Here is a 14,411-nt window from a genome sequence, read left to right as displayed (position 1 = left end):
CCACAGGCGGCGACCTGGGCTGGGCTGCGCCGCCCCCGGCGCCCTGCCCTTCCCGTTTCTGCTCGGCACCAGCCGTGTGGCCTCCCGGGGCTCCGCGGCGCGGCCGGGGTCAGCCCCCTCCGTGGCTGGACGCCGCAGAGCCGCAGAACACTGTGGGCAGTGGGCAGGGCCCGAGTTGGCCCGCAGCTCGGCTTTAGAGAGCACCGCACTTGGGCCCCGGCCGCGGCGCGACGCCGCCTCTCCCTGGGGCCCGGCGGGTTGCGCCAGGGCACCGCGGCCTCGCCTCGCCGCTCGGGCTGCAGCTCGGGTCCCCTGGCGACGGGACCTCCACGCCGCCGCTCGCTGGAGGGGTCACCTCCGCAGAGGAGCCAGAAACTCTGGACAGAATCCGCCTATGCAGAGCCACCAGTGGCCGCCTGCATCGAGCACAGGCCTCGCAGCGAAGGCCTTCTCGGGGTGGTGGCCGCCGCCTGCCCAGCTCAGGGTCCGCGGAGGACGGGGCTGGTGCTGGGTCCTTACTGGGTCCCTGGGAGGCCGGCTGGGGACTTCCGACAAAGAAAAGGGAAAGGTCCCACCGAGATTTGAACTCGGATCGCTGGATTCAGAGTCCAGAGTGCTCACCATTACACCATGGAACCCACGAGGGCGGGCCCTGAATCGTGCTCAGAGGTGCCCAGGGACGAACGGCAAGCCTAGGGACCGGTGCCAGGGACTTCGTCTGCGCTACAGAGAAGCGGGGCCAAATGCTCTTTAGGCTCAGGCAGAGGAAGTACCCGAGCGCCCCCATCTTTCTCTCCTCGGGTGACCACTTTCCTATCCTCAGGTGGAAGTTCTGCAGGCGATACTGTGATTTTCCTTTTCCTGGTCTTTCCACTTTTCCCTTGACCCAGGGAAACCCCAGGATTGTCAAGATGGGACCAGGACTCCCAAGTGCCTTGGCTTACAGGACGCAATTAGGTAAAGGTGTATCATCTCTTTTTCATATAATTAAGATGGGTTTGTTTGTCTGGGAAGGGGATATATTCTTTTTCACAATGAATGCAGATTTGTTGAATTAAAATAAAAACCAGTCAAACATGGTTTTTTTAAAATTATTTTTAGATGTTGATGGACCTTTATTTATTTATTTGTTTGTTTATGTATTTATGAGTGATGCTGAGAATTGATCCCAGTGCCTCACACATGTGAGGCAAGTGCTCTACCACTGAGCCCCAACCCCAGCCCTCAAACATGTTTAATGTCTGTTTTTGCTTTTCCTTGTTCCCAGGGATTGAACCCAGGAGCATAGAACCACTGAGTGAAACCCCTGGCCCTTTTTAGTCTTGGAGACAGGTCCCCCTAAATTCCTTAGGGCCTCACTAAGTTGCCAAGAGTGGACTGGAACTTGCCACCTCCCTCTGCCTGGGCCTCCTGAGCCACTGGCTTTACAGGTCTGTGCCAAACCCTGCCAGTGTTTGTATTAATACTGAAACAAGAACATACCTGCCTGTGACTCAAATTCCACCATACGCGGCCTCGCCAGGGGGCAGGGCCCTGACACTTAGACACACTGTTTCCTGAGAGGTGGCCAAACTGAATCCATTCCAGTGTCTCTGCCGGAACCCCCAAAGTTGGGTGGTTTTTAAAGAGTCTCCACCAATCAGAGTACCCGAGAGCACTCACTACTGTGCCTAGGGTGTGTGTTCCCAGGTTCCCTCACAGTTTACACAGTACTTATGTGCTCATGAGTACTGCATAAAGTTAAATAGTTACACAGATGATCAATAAAGATGGATATGACATCTCAAAATAACAATGTGCGCGCATCGCAGGAAAGTTCTCTGGGTGGCCTTCGTTTGTGAACCATAAACCTGGACCCTTAACATTTTAAAGAGTGGGAGGAGGAGGGAAATAAATGAAAGGTACTAACGATGAGGTTGATTAAATTAACTGTAAGTACAAATATGGCCTAATGAATCCTGCTATTAGGTACAATTATAGTGCATCAATATTTGAACATTCAGTGATTTAAAATTGGATCCTACTGTACAAGCAAGTTAGCAATCTGCTGAGGGGACAAGAAAGGAAACTTGATAAAATGCTCATGGAAAACAAAATAAAGAAATCGTATTTGATGGTCCCAGAAGAAGGTTAGCGATTAGTTGATGGTTTCTGGCTGGCAGGCCTCAAGTTCAGTTTGACTGTTGTTTGCCTGTGTGTGAATCCAAATCTCTAGGCCTTCAGCCTAATAGCATGCCGACAAAACAATTCCTCCTTCCTGTCCCCCAGACTCTACTTTATGAGGCATGGACCAAAAGTTTGAGCATAGGCAACACTCTCTATCATCATGATGCCTGGTTTCTCTCTATCTCGGGAAATCATAAGGGACCATGTCAGACTCACTGAAGAGATATTCCTTTAGAGGTTCATCTTGATTTTTCTTGCTCTAATCACAAGGAGACTTGCTGGTATACTGAGCAACTTCCAAACCAACAGAAACCTACTTTTAAAACAAATTAGGAGATAGGTTGTCACTGTGTTGTCCAGTGCAGCTCCAAACCTCTGGGATCAAGCAGTCCTCCTGCCTCAGCCTCCAGAGGAGATTGGACTTCAGAACTAAGGCATAGGTCAACCTGCCCAGCAAGGAACCTACTTAAATGTAAAGAAGCAAAGATAAATTATAAGTAAAAACGGGGAAAGTGAGAAAGCAACAAGTAAGATGGAAGATGAGCTCTCTCCCTGAGAGCTGGGAGGAGGCCGAGGGCAGGAAATCCAGAACTTCTGCCCAAGTGCCCATTGGGATTCAAGAGGATAGCCTTCCCACAGCCCCCTCCTCAGACCCACATCCTCTCCAGGACCACCAACAGTGGTGTGGACAGCAGCCCCAACTCCAACACTGGGCCAGCCCTTCAGGACAAGTCCCTGGCTCAGCTGGACTGAGAATGTGCAGGCCCTGAAGCACATGCTGTGCAGAGCCAGCCCCAAGGAGCAGGAGAAACCCAACCCCCACAGGCCAAACAGGACCTCCTGACCCACAGACAGCAGGCAGCCCTATAATGGGATCAGAGAGCCTTTGGGTCCTGAGGGGTCACAAGGCCTCCAAGAGAAGGAGAGAGATACACTAGGCCCATGCTAATTGAAAGACACCTGGAGGAGCTATGTTGATTCCAGACAGAGAAAACTTCAGGGCAAGGAAAATCGCCAGGGGTAAAGAAGGATATTACTTAATGATAAAGTGGTCAGTTCCCCCAAGAAGATGACGCAATTCTTAATAATAGGGTCTCCAACAGGAGAGTGTCCGAATATGTCAGGCAAAACCTGAAAGAAGAGGAAGGAGGTATAGAGAAATGCATGGCTATAGTTGGAGACTTCAGCCTCACTCAATTGGTTGTCCACAGATCTGGCAGGTAGAAAATCAAAGAGGATAAGGTTGAACTGGCAGCACCACCAGAGGTTTATAGATCACCTCATTCGACAAGGAAGAAACATGTTCTTCTCTAGCTCATGTGAAATACCACGATCTGCACATTTTGGCCCATAAAACACACTTCAACAGATAGAAAGCAATAGAAATCATACAAAGCATGCTCTCAGGAACAATGAAACTCAACAAGAAATCTCTAAGAGAAAGGTAGCTGGAAAGGCCCAAATTTGCACATGAAACATAACCCTTCATTACAATAGATGCAACAAAATATCTCAGGAGATATTGGATATTTGTAATCCATGACAATGAAAATACAAGTGTGTCAATAGAGTCAGGCCCAGTGGTGCTCCTGTAATCCCAGACACTTGAGTGGCTGAGGCAGGAAGATTACAAGTTCAGGAGAGCCTTAGCAATTTAGGGAGAAGTTGTCTCAAAATAAAAAGTGAAAAAAGGGTTCAGGATGTAGCCCAGTGGTCAAGTGCTTCGGGGTCAATCTCTAATGACGTTAAGTAAATAAGTAAATCAACAGCAATAGAACAAAGCCAATGCTCACAGGTGCATTCACAGCAATGAATGCACACATCAACAATGAAAAAAATCCCAAAGTATCATCTAAGCTTCCATTCAAGAACTCTAAGCAGAAGAGCAGATTTAATCCCAGGAGGGGGGAGCAGGGGAGGAAAGGAAGGAGGAGGAAGAGGGAAAGGAAGGGGAGGAAGAGCAGGGGCAGGAGGAGGAGGAAGAGAAGGAGGGGAAGGGGAGGAGCAAGAGGAGTAGTATGGGAGGGAGGAGGAGGGGGGAGCAAGGGGAGGAAAGGGAGGAGGAGGAAGAGGGGAAGAAAGGGGAGGAGGAGCAGGGGCAGGAGGAGGAGGAGGAGCAGGGCAGGAGGAGGAAGAGCTGGTGGAGGAGGAGGAGGAGGAGGACCAGAGAAAAGAGGAGTAGGAGGAAGAGGAAGGGGAGGAAGAGGGCAGGAGGAGGAAGAGGAGCAGGAGAAGGAAGGGCAGGGGAGCTGAGGCAAGAGGAGGAGGAGGGGAAGGGGCAGGAACAGCAGGGTCAGGAGGAGGAGGAGGAGGAGGAGGAGGAGGAGGAGGAGGAGGAGGAGGAGGAGGAGGAGCAGGCCAGGGGAGACACCTGCAGACTGGAGCCAATTATGCACTGCGGTGTGCTTGCGGCTGACCTTCAGAGGCAGGACAGAGGACACAGAAAGGGGAGAAGCCTACTCAGTTCTGTTTTCCTGGCGTCTCCCTCCGAACTCTTCCTGAGGCCCTTTCAAGAGAGTAATGGACCGGTGGCCCTTGGCCAGTGCGCTGGAGTGGGCAGCACTTGGACTGGCTGCGAAGAGCGGGTCAAAACAGGCGGGCTCCACAGACAGGACGCAGCTGGGCGCGTCCCAGGCTCCTCCTCCAATCCCATGCGGCCCGAGGCCCTGGGGCGGGGGCCTGGGCTGCAGAGCCCCAGGGGTTCCAAACTCTGCGCAGAAGGCAGGGCGCCCGTCGGGGGGCGAAAGCAGGAGGGTTAGAAGGGCGAGGAGGGTTAGAAGGGCGTCCCCCTCGCCGCGCTCCTGGGCCACCCTGAATTTCCCCAGACGCCGCGGACTGACCACCAGGCACAAGGGGCGGCTGTGCGGCCGGCGGCGGCCACACACAGAACCCGCGGCGCGAGTGGGTCTGGGCTCCGCGCCTCCCGCGCGGCGTGCGCACAGGGTCCCAAGGCGCTGCCGTCGGGCGTCCCCTTCCCGGTCCCCTTCTGCAGGGAGAAGCGGCCCAGTGCCCTGTCCAAGTGCAGGAAGTGAATCCTTGCGCAGGAGCCTCCAGATCCTAGGAAAAAGGGTTGAGCGGGTTTGCAGAGCACAGAGGGGGCGGGGGACAGGCAAACTGACACTGGGTAGCCGCCCTGTGCCTGCCGAGATCCCTTCCTGTTGGCAATTGGGAAATGACCCTGAGGTCGTGGCTAAGAAAAGGGATGCATTGGCCGGGAATCGAACCCGGGTCTCCCGCGTGGGAGGCGAGAATTCTACCATTGAACCACCAATGCTCGGGGACACGAAACTCGCTCCATACTGGTGACGCGGAAAGCCATAATATCAGGACGTCACTATGAAGAAAACCATCCGGCTTGAAGAAGCCCAAGTCTGCAGCGGGCTCTGGACAACCGGGTGGAGACCCGCTATAGGAAAACGTCAGAAATTCACCCGTTTTCGGTCCCTGGTCTTTATCTGCAGCGAACCTACGGAAAGGTCATTTCCTCGCTTGTTCATCTACATAGCCCCTGCCCTGCCATGGCTGGCGGCTGCCAGGGGCTGACGAGTGGCGGGAACACGAGGGTACGGGAATAATGCCACCCACAGGCTCCACTGTGCTGATTCACACAGGCTTTCTCTTTCCAGAAGCAATTTCCCTGCAGCCCTGCCTGGCTTTCGTGGCCAGGATATGTCAAATTTCTCAGCGAACTACCTGCCCTACCTGCAGGAGAAATGCAGGTCGGAAGTAAAGTCCATAAGAGCAGCACCAGTTACCCTGGAGGGGGAGGCTTTTCTGACCCTTTCAACAGGCGAGGCTCAGAACTCAGGGAGTAAAGGATAATTCCCTCTAATCTTAAAATCTGTAAAAATTGATGGCCACGGTCCATTTCGAAACTGTCAGCATGGGCCAAAGTGACCTAGAGTTGTCATGGCAGAGGGGACGTGCCCGTCTGATGTCATTCTACTGTCAGTCAAAAGAGAAGAGGTGGACCTGAGCTGGACTCTCAGGATCCCCAATGAACCTGGAAGCAGGAGAGGCACTCTGTCCCTCTCCTCTCTGAGGGGACCCACACCCTCTCTCCCCTGACAGTATTCCCTTTCCCTTCCATAAACTCCCGGGGTGTTTGAAGGGGTCTTCACAGGGCCTCAATTCCCACCAGGCCCCAACCCTGTAACACTGCCTCCCAAGCCCCATCCTCCCGACCTTGAGACCCATGTCAGGAGTTTTCCCCAAAGACCTTCAGAACCCAGCTGCACTCTTGGGTATGTCCCTGGGTCATTCTGCATCTGAGCGGTAATGGAGCTTCTCTCCTCTCTCCTTCCCTTCTGCATCCCTGGAAAGGACCAAGGATTGAATCTTGCTTTGAAATTCTCATGTCTACAGAGACTTACACAAGCGCCAATAAGGGACAGTTCCCAGGAATTCTGCCCTCCCCCACACCCTCTTTGGCCACCCAAGAGGCTGGTTCAGGGAGGAACAGTGGATGGTGGAGCCATAGGATGTTGCTCCTCTTTCTACCAGCCATTTGCTTTTGTCCAGTGTCCACACTTGTGCTTACAAGCAGCCTGGCACAGAATAGCACCGTCTTATGGTCTGATCTTTTTCTGTCTGATTAACTTCTACAGCTGGAATTTGCTTTTATATTCAAAATGAGTGAACAAGGTCTATTCTGTTGGGCAGGCTTTGTCTTAAGGATCTGTGGTCTACTTAGACCCATTTTTTCCACCTCATCCTGTGGTTCCTGTTGTTTTTTTTTTTTTTTAATGTAAAATTTCTTTGTATGTTCTTAAATCTCTTTCTGCCTTTTATAACTAGACTGTTCTACTTCAAATGACTTTATGTTTTTCTATGTCAGTTCTCAATTCCATATCCCTGAGCAGTTAAGATATTTCTTGGATCTTGGGTGGAAAGGACAAAGGCAATCCTCCTTAGTTCAGGACACATGACAGTGGCTTCTCTGCGCAAGTCCCTCTTTGTCTTCCATTATCTCCTGAGTGTATCCTACTCCTAGTAGCAAATGTATTTATGCTTTACTTGGGACAAAGGTATCATTCTAATGTAAGATGTTAAAGGCTAGGGGAAGCCGGGTGTGGAGTGTATAGAAATCCTGTGTACTATCTACTCTATCTTTCACAAATCTAAATGTGTCTAATAGTAAAAGGTTATGAAAAAAGAGGGGAAACATGGTTGGTGTGGGGACCCAGGCCTGAAACCCAGCAACACTAGAAGATGAGGCAGGAGGATGGCAAGTTTGAGCCCTGCCTCAGCAACTCAGTAGGGCCCTAAGAAACTTAGTGAGACCCTATCTCAACATTTAAAACATAAAAAGGGCTGGGGATGAGGCTCAGTGGTAAAGCACCCTGGGTTCAATTTCTGGTGACAGAAAAGAAAAAGAAAAAGAAAGGGAAGGTGGAAAGACACTGATCAGCATCTCTCCAACAACATTTCTATATGACCAAAGAAATAAGAAAGGAACTCAATATCATTGCTCATTCAGGAAAACAACGGTGATATACTCTTACACACCCACCCGAATGGGTCACTTTGAAGAGATAGTTCAAAACATGAGCTTACAAGAATTTGTATCTTCTCTCCCAATGGGAAAAAGAAAAACTCAAATTATCCTTGTTTGCTGAGGACATGATTCTATGCACAGAAGACCCAAAGAACTCTACCAGAAGACTTTTAGGACTCATAAATGAATCCAGCAAAGGAACAGGATATAAAATTAACACCTACAAATCAATTGTAGGCCTATACATAAATGATGAATCAATTGAAAGAGGCACTAGGAAAACTACCTTCAAAAAATAGAGAGAGATTCCCAAGTATATGCATATACATATACATTAGACCTCTACAGTGAAAACTACAGGACAATAAAGAAAATAATTGAAGAACACCTTAGAAGATGGAAAGTTCTCCCATGTTCTTGGACTTGCAGAACTGATATTGTCAAAATGGCCATACTACCAAAAGACATGCAGGAGGGGTCTTTCACCTCTCTTGAGATTCCCTCCTGCTCCAGGCAGAATGGCAGTTATCATGAATACAAGTAACAACAAATGTTGGTGAGCATGTGGGGGGAAAGGTACATTCATATTGTGCTGGCAGGACTGCAATTTGGTGCAACCATTCTGGAAAGCAGTATGGAGATTCCTCAGAACACTTGGAATGGAAAGACCATTTGACCCAGTTATCCCACTCTTGGTATACGTCCAAAGGACTTAAAATCAGCATACTACAGTGACAGAGGCACATCAATTTGACAGCAATTCACAACAGCTAATCTATGAAACCAGCCTAATGCGCCCTTCAACAAATGAATGGGTAAAAAGAAGGTGAAAAATATATATATGTATAGCATTAGACAAGGGGAATGAAGGGAAGGGAGGAGAATGGGAAGAGGAGAGTTTCCTTTGTTCACATATGAATACACAACCAGTGTAACTCCAGGTCATGGACGACCTCAATGGTGGGAAGTCATACTCCAGGTATGTGTAATATGTAAAAAACACTCTTACCATCATGTATGTCTAAAAAGAACACAAAGTATCAAAAATGAAAACAAAAATAATTAGTATCTTTTCTTGTGGTGAGAGAGTAAAACAGTGCAAACATCCTGAAACTCTTTGCTAGCTTCTCATGAAGTTTAAAATACACCTGCCCCATGACCTAACAATTCCCTCACTAGGTTTGTACTCTAAAGAAATGAATGCACAAGGCCTCAGAGGACCCCTACGGGAATGTTCATAGCCTCCTTCTTCTCCAGGGCTGCAACTAGACATAACCGGTCTCCATCCTCTTTACTTTATTCACATTTTGGGACAACACCAAAACACTTATCGTGACAACAAATGGATGCATAGCAGAAACTTGATGCTGCATTAAAAAACAAAAAAAACCCACATGCAAACCACTGGCCAAAAAGTATGGTGTTTGATCGAGAATTTCAAGAATAAACCTGGAGACAGAAAAGGTAGTGGTGATTTCCTTCAGTGAGGTTGTGGGGATGGACGGAAAACAGACTCCAGGGACTTCCTGAGCTGATGGAAATTTTCTGTCACTTGCCCTAGAAGAGGGTTCCTGTTGGACGAGATCCACTGGGCCATGAACTGAGGATGGGTGCAATTTAATCTGTGAGCTGCACTTCGGTTTTTATTGTCCCCCCACCCCGACACACACACACACACACACACACACACAGGGACACGCACACACACACTTGGTTGGGGAATGTCATTCACTAAGTGCACATTACTACGGTTATTCGACCTTGTTTCCAAAGCCTCGTTGGAGTGCAAATCTCACCCCACGGATGACTGCAATACGTGAACCAGAAAAAGGAGGTCGACCACAACCACTGCATCAGGGCAGCACCTCAATCCTCCGGTTCTTGGTGACCGAGCCCTGGCTAAGGACGGGGCTTCCTTTCTTCCTCCAGACCAGAGAGCTCTGGAGCCACCTGCAAGTTTGGCACTGGACGCTGCGGTGAGGATTGAAAGTCAAGGGGGCCACGTGAGTGCAGGGCCGGCCGTGACTCGGATTCGAAGCGAGGTTGCTGCGGCCACAGCGCAGAGTACTGACCACTAGACGGTCACGGCGCCGCGCGGGCGAGGACGGGCGGCGCCTTCTCGGTCCAGGTGGTGGGCGCAGCTCGGCGGCCCCCCCTGGGTCCCTATGGTGGACGTCGCTCAGGGGTGCTACTCGGCGGCTCCGTGTTCACAGCAGCAGGTCGTCGCCTGTCTTGCTGGCCACCGTCCGTTTCCCCCTCCTTTGCTCTCGTTCGGCCACAGTGAAACTCGGTTCTGGTCCCTGGGGACCCGGCCGTGACGCAGCCTGCCCTCTCGCTGAAGTCTCCCGCCGGTCGGGCCCCTCCGCCCCTTCGTGCTCCAGGCCGAGGCCTTCGGCCGCAGGTCGCTGCTCTCCCCGCGCCCACCCCGCGCCCGCCCCAGCCTCCGTGAGCCCCGGGACCTCGAGGGCGCTCGGGTGCACCGGGCCTTCCCGGCTTCCGCCTCCGTGGAGGCCTAGAAACTTGGCCGAGCCGAGGCTTCGTGCAGAGACCTTGGCCTGGGATAAAACGCTCGCGTTTCCCTTCTCAGGGTCCTTTAAAGCACTGACCCTGCGGCCCGTCCCCGGGCGGCGCGCTACGGTGGGGACAGGCCCCCTCAGGGCAGGACGAGGAAGAAGCCTCGACCCCGGAGCCAGCGGGCATCTCCCGGGCGTCGGCTTTTGAAATCAGCGCCTGGCAGCTCGGGGTGGAGGCCATTCTGCTGCCCTCTGGCCTCGGAATCCGCCGATGGTCAGGTTTCCAACTCGCCGCGCTGATCGGGCGGCTTTTCTGAGCTGTGGGAATTTGCCCCGGATTCTGCTGGAGCCGCAGCGCGTAGCCTGGGGGAAAACGGCCTAGTGCGCCCTGGTCCCTATGGACTCCCGCCGGAGGACCTGTTGTGTCTCTGTGGCGCAATCGGTTAGCGCGTTCGGCTGTTAACCGAAAGGTTGGTGGTTCGAGCCCACCCAGGGACGCTTAGCCTCCTTCTTTAGCAAACAGCTCTCGCCCGGTCGTTTTAGCCTCAGTTCAGCGCCTTAGCAATCAGCTCTCTAGCAACCGCAGGGTGCTAGGGACCTCGCCACCCTGCAGTGCAGGGCCATCTCATCCTTGTTCTGCCTTTCTGCCTTTCTGGACAGGCTGCCATAACTGAGGTCAAATCTGGGATGGTTCTCTTCTTGTTTTTCATCAGCAGCATAGTGGACAGGTACACCAGTACCCTAGCCCCAGGAGGGGGTCACCAGTGCCATCCCCAATATGATTGTCCACTTCCTTTAGAAAAGGAAAACAACAACCTTTCTTTCTTAGTTTTTGCAGTTTTCATTGACCTTTTCCAAATGGTTTTGAAATTGGGTTGGTTCGAGATTTTATGTTGAAAAATAATGCTGCCCATCATTCTTGTACCACTACATCATTTCCGTGGTGCAGAGAACTGGCCGTGCAATTGCTACATCACAGTGTTTACCTGATACTTCTAATTTTTGTATATTTTAAAAATTGATCTCCCCCAGGAATGATGACAAATCATATTCCACGGTACTTCCAGCTCTATCAATCGCCCTTTCTTTGTGAACTTGCCAGGGTGGCAGACTTTCTCTTCATCTACCTATCCACGATTTTCCAGTAAGGGCAGTGCTACGGTCTGGGGGGAGGGCCACATCAGAAGGCCCCAGGGGACATCACACACAGATATGCTGTTGCATGTGTTGCACAGCTTAACTTCCAAGATATTTTAGAGTCCTCCAATAACCATGATCGTTTCTTGGTAGTGACCTAAACACACACACACACACACACACACACACACACACACATCTGCAACGTTGTCCATACCTGCCAAACTTGGGTACAGTTCCTATGGTGAGGATGATCCAATATGCAATGTACAAACTCATAGCCCTCATAAATTGCTGTAGCTAACGGGGGTCTTACTGCTGGAAGAAAATGGAATATCTAACACGTAGGGAAGGGGCGGGTCTCTTGGATGGGTGTGACCATTTTGGTAGCATCCATTGGGGATATATGTGTTCACATTTCAAGGGAAATAAATCCAAACAAAATTTCTGGGTTGTGTTTAGGGCAGTGGTGTCTTTAATTTTCTGAGAAACTTCCATATATGAGAAAATGAGTTGTGCTACATCACAGTCCAAATGACACCACGCAGCGATAGTGTACCCAGGTAGAAGGGGAAGGGGGACAACCACTGTCAAAATCAGTTTTTCTATATTTCACTTCTACACCTTGTCCACAATTAATGGCATCTATTACAGTGGTCGTGGTCACACCGAGTGTCACTACCAGCCTATCCAGATGGGACACAGCACCGTGGCCCAGGCCAGTGTCCGGCTCTGAAATGCCAGGCAGGAAGAGATGCCCATGGAATGACAAGGGCCAAGTGATCCCGCCTTCTCCTGTCCTATCTGTGCCTCTCTTGGCAGAAACTGTGTCACCAAAGCTATTGTTTGCACTTCCTTTGCCAAAGGGCAACAAAGCTGGGCATTAGCTGAAGCAGGGAAGACATATTTCTTTGATTACTGACAGCATAGGACAGAGCTGAGCTCCCCTCAGATTAGTGCAGGGGTGACAGGGCATTCTAAAGGGACAGTGACTTAGAGAGAGAGCCGGGAGCACATATGAGAAATGACAAAGGGCTGGTCACTGTAACTGTCTGGCTTATCTGGCCAGCTGTGTCTGGGCCACCTGGCAATTATTGGGAACTTAGGATTCTGTCCTCCCACAGAGACCGGGAGAAAGAGGTTCGCTCCCTCCTGGTGAAGACATTTTAAAAGACGGGCATAGAGATCCTGGAGAAAAACACGCTGAGACTCCAGAAGATGCACACCAGAAGAGAGGAAGGAGTTGGTGTTCAGTAGGAGCTTTGGGAAAGATGCTGTGTGGACTCACACTCAGGTGTTGGTAGAACCACCCATCACCTCTCCCGTCAGGCTGAACCTTTCTCAGGCAGGTATTCTCAAGGGAGGACGCTCTGGAGTCGTCTTAGGAAGGTGGCCGAATGCTGCTGGAAGTTATGCTGGGATTGTTTGGTTGCCCTGGGCACAGAGGTTTGTACAGAGTCACGTGTGCTGAGATTTCAGCAATTCCCACCTCCCCACCCTCTGTTCCATGGCCATGATGCTGACCAGACTCCCTCAGATGGTCATGGCCACAAGGCCATCGTGAATGACATTAAGAGGCCAGGCAGATCTGGTGAGACCTGTATGGAAGTATGAAGGACACCATTAGATGAAGAGTGGACACCATAATAGGTACGTCTTATCCATACCCAGGGATCTGGACCAAAAAGCATTTTAAGGCTTGGTCAAGATGGAAAGTCACTTGTGCAACTGGCCTGAAGTTCAAACTGACATTAGCAAAGTCCGGAGTGTATTGATATTTTGAAAAACCAAAGCCACGCCAACAATTCACTGGTGGTAATGATGGTAGGGGCTGGGGTGAGACTACATGAGGTCAAAATGAACCCCGTGTTCACTGAAAAACCAACATATTACTACTGCAAAGGAGAAGCCAACGTTATGCTGAAATATAGTAGCTGTATTTTATAGTAGGGTAAGACGTTATGCTAAATGTATTACTCGGAGTGATTGAGGGTATAGGAGTCGTTAATTTTACATGTCAGCTTGGAATGACCAGAAGGTGCTGTGACATTTGGTAAAACACTTCTGAGTATGTCTCCAAAGGTGTTTCTGGATGAGATTAACATTTGAATCCTCTACCATGCGGCCAGCGCAATGGTTTCATTAATGAGGTTCTTGGCATAAAAGTTAGCTAGCGAGATCGAAATAAACACACAGACTCAGTTACCTTTTTCTATGACCAGGTCCGAGAAGGCTCCCCTCTCTGGTTCCCTCCTCTAACCGCCCTGCAGGGCAGCAAGGATTACTCAGGGCTAGCAGGAGAGAGAGAGAGCAAGCACGCCAGGGAGTAGCCTTTTATTGGGGAGCAAGAAATTCAGGGGAGAATTCCATCCAATGAAGGTTGAAGGGGGGCCGCACTTCAAGGTCAGGGTCAGTGATTGGGCCTCCTGGGTCAGTGGTCAGTTACACCCCCACACGGACAGGTTCTCTCAACAGGAGAGGGCCGGGAAAGCTCCTACACAGCCAGAGCGCCTCAGACCCTAACCGGGAGTCACCCAGTCACGTGTGAGAATGGCTCCCGACAGAATCCATAAACTGAATAAAGCAGATTGCCCTCCTCCACGTCTATGAGCTTCATTCAGTCAACTGGAAGCCCTGGATTACAACAACAAAAGAAGAAGAAGAAGAAAGAAATAAAAACAAGGTTAAGGAAGAATTCTCTCTCTCTCTCTCTCTCTCTCTCTCTCTCTCTCTCTTAAATACACATCTTTAGTTGTCAATGGACCTTTTTAAAATTGATTTGTTTATAGGTGGTGCTGAGAATCAAACCCAGTGCCTCACAGTTGCCAGGCAAGTGCCCACCACTGAGCCACAAGCCCAGCTCCTCTTTCTCTCTCTAGACCGTCTTTGAGCTGAGAAATCAGTTTCTGCCTTGGGACTTGAGCTTGGACTGGAAGGACAGCATGGGCTCTCCTGGATCAGATGAGGTCTAGGATTCCTCAGTGTCCATGATCACGTGAGCCAAAGCCTTCTTGTAAGCCTCTCTATACAAATAATGTTTGAACCATATGGGTTTCCTCTAAAGAACTCAGACCGGTACAATCTTTTAGAGTAGTTTT

The 14,411-nt window shown here is 50.5% G+C and overlaps 3 non-coding genes across 3 annotated transcripts; 1 reads left to right on the top strand and 2 right to left on the bottom strand.

Moving 5' to 3' along the window:
* Positions 1 to 566: 566 nt before the first annotated feature.
* Positions 567 to 638, bottom strand: Trnaq-cug (transfer RNA glutamine (anticodon CUG)). Its single transcript has one exon. It is a non-coding gene; the product is annotated as a tRNA-Gln (tRNA).
* A 4,731-nt stretch (positions 639 to 5,369) lies between these two features.
* Trnag-ccc (transfer RNA glycine (anticodon CCC)) lies at positions 5,370 to 5,440 on the bottom strand. Its single transcript has one exon. It is a non-coding gene; the product is annotated as a tRNA-Gly (tRNA).
* A 5,160-nt stretch (positions 5,441 to 10,600) lies between these two features.
* Positions 10,601 to 10,674, top strand: Trnan-guu (transfer RNA asparagine (anticodon GUU)). The gene has a single exon. It is a non-coding gene; the product is annotated as a tRNA-Asn (tRNA).
* The last annotated feature ends 3,737 nt before the right edge of the window (positions 10,675 to 14,411 follow it).

The sequence above is a fragment of the Callospermophilus lateralis genome, chromosome 7 (genome assembly GCF_048772815.1).
Source record: "Callospermophilus lateralis isolate mCalLat2 chromosome 7, mCalLat2.hap1, whole genome shotgun sequence".
In the NCBI taxonomy this organism is placed as follows: Eukaryota; Metazoa; Chordata; class Mammalia; order Rodentia; family Sciuridae; genus Callospermophilus; species Callospermophilus lateralis.
This window is presented reverse-complemented; position numbering and strand designations above follow the sequence as displayed.